Here is a 2754-nt window from a genome sequence, read left to right on the forward strand (position 1 = left end):
AAAAAAGGAGACATCAGCTGGTGGTGAATATCCCTATAGAACTAGCAGTTCAAAAGAACATGAACTGGGATTTTTATAGCACCATGTCACAGGGGCAGTGATAAGGGGTTTTCCTATATTTTCCTTCCAATACTGTACGGAGAGCATTAAATCTAACTAAAACTCTCCTGAATTTGGGAACTGTGATGTGATATAAATATGAAGCTGATATAGGAGCCAAAATTTGGTTATTAACAAATATGTTGTAAGAAAAAAACAGCAATTTCTGTTTGGTCTTCTATGTCCAAGATTTAATATTGATCCAGCCCTTAATTGGCATCACTGGAAAAATGGCATCACTGGAAAAACCATAGGTAGCTATTTCCCAAGACAATTTATAGTTGTCTGCCAATATTAGATGGGACAGTCCACCACGCCTTTGATATAGTTTTAGCTAGTAGGTAAAGATATTTATCCAGAGATTCACATTTAGTGACTTCTGCTTCCTATCAAAGTACTGCATTTGGGACCATCTCACCCTACTGGGATTGGCCCATCCCACTCATGTCAGCAGAGGAGGTGTGCTGCCAGTTCCATCAGCCCAATTATTCTAGCTGGTGGGGTCCAAAAGGAGGGCTTTCTCTGCTATTGCACTTGCCCTTGAAACATCTTGTCCCCCAATATGTAGTGACCCCAACCCTCCTATCCTTTTGTAAGGTCCCAAAGACCTGGCATTGCCAGTTAGCTTGGTGTCACAATGAGGGAACAGCACAGTGGAGGTGGTTGATCGAGTAACAACAGATCCCATTTTTCCCCACTTTGCCTACCCCCTCCCCATGTGTCCTTAGATTTTAATGTTTGCTTTTAATTTATTTATGCTTTAATGTATATGTATGGATACATTTTATGACTGTAAGCTGCCCAGAGTTACATTATGGTAAGATGGGCAGCCAATAAATTTTATAAGCAAACAAACAAATAAATTTGGGACACAGAAAATATGAAAAATTATCCCCAAATATTTAAGGACCTTAATTTGCTCAGTGGACATGCCCACCCAAGTTCCAGCTTCTCTATCTTGGACATTTGGAGAAAATTAGAATCTTGGTCAATGTAAATCATCTAGAAATTCTAGTTGTGTGACAGAAGCTAGAGATGGATTTTTAGAACCTCCATCAAGCTATAGTTTTCAGAATTTTTTGATCCTTCAAACTGCTATAAACTGCCCTTAGAAGAGTTAGATGCTAGATTCAGGCAATATATATGTTCATCCAAACTTAATTGAGAATGACATCAAATTAGTGGTTCAGAGAAAAATCCCAATCCAATAGAAAAGTCAGCAATAGACTTTGTAGAGATTAATGTTGCAGTTTAAAGCCAGCCATTTTTTAATAAAGTGCCTTAAAAGTAATGAAGTTGAGCCTTCTAATCTAAAATAAAAGGAAAATAACTAACAACTAATTTACTTCTAACAATGGTTAATGTTTCTTTGTTTATCCCTGATGGTCCTTTGATCCTTATTAGCTTATTATGTGATTCCAACTGTTGAATTAATGTTGTGTCATTTATGTTCCAAAAACATTTTTTAAAGAAATACCTCTTAGCACCCTGCATTTCTTGTAAGGACAGTTCATAGAGATGAACATGCCAAGACAAAAGAAATTAAATACTCAATGAAAAAGACCACTCATGGGACTAACATTATACTCTCTGAAGTGCTCTAAGACTGTTAATAAAAGTAGCTGAGATTTTTAATTGAAAGTTGAAGGAAGCCTATAAATGGTTTAATCAGGTCATTGACAGACACTGGAGGGTTTTTTCCCCAAGGATATAATACTGCATTAAACCCTTACTTTTAAAAAATAGATTTTGGATAAGCTTATTATTGAAAAATAAAAGAGAAACTGATTTTGTAGACATCAAGTTCAGTATCACATCCCTTTGAAGACAATTGTTTTACTTCTCAGTTTGTTTGGGCCTGAATTTATGCTTAATTTCTTTCCTTGAACAATTTTATTTATATTTCCTTTCAAATTCTTCAGTTGATGTCTGATGATTTAAGAATTTATTATTGCCATTTTATTATTGATATTTAAATACTTGATAGTCCATCAGCTGCAGTAGAGATAAATAAAATTCATCACAATCTTATTGTGCACTCATTCCTAAACTTAACAGATTCAATGCCATTGAAATATTAGAAAACTTCATATATTGGATAAGATCTTTCCACAAGCACAAAAATAAAATATTTCTCTTCAGGGATACAGTACTTTAATGCAAAGATAGACTATATCTATGCCATATATATTAACACTTACATCAGCCATGCCACAATTCTTCACACTATGCACATGGAGAAAATCTCTTAGTAATCACAATCCTGAGATCATAATTTATCCAGGGATTTATTCAGACTGATGCCAATTTTAGGACAAACAGGACATGGTCAAAGCACACGTCAAGATCTAAAGGACTCTGTTTTTCCATGAAGCATGACTGCTAAAAACTCCTAGAAGTTAAATTCAACTCCTGATTAAATATATTCATGTAGTTTTCTTGGCAACAGACTGAAAGTAGTTTGCCATTGCTCTTTGCCAGGAATAATTTATAAGCACAATATTTCCTGAAGGTTTCCACCAAAATACTAACCAGGCCTAATCGAATTTAGTTGCTAAATGCAGATAAGGTCAGGAAAGTGCTACTACTTGCTGTATAAAGCCTAGTTACATACTGTATATGAATCAGTGAAGTTCAACAAGGTATGTTAGTATT

The sequence above is a fragment of the Protobothrops mucrosquamatus genome, unplaced genomic scaffold (assembly GCF_001527695.2).
Source record: "Protobothrops mucrosquamatus isolate PMUCROS unplaced genomic scaffold, P.Mucros_1.0 scaffold117, whole genome shotgun sequence".
NCBI lineage: Eukaryota > Metazoa > Chordata > Lepidosauria > Squamata > Viperidae > Protobothrops > Protobothrops mucrosquamatus.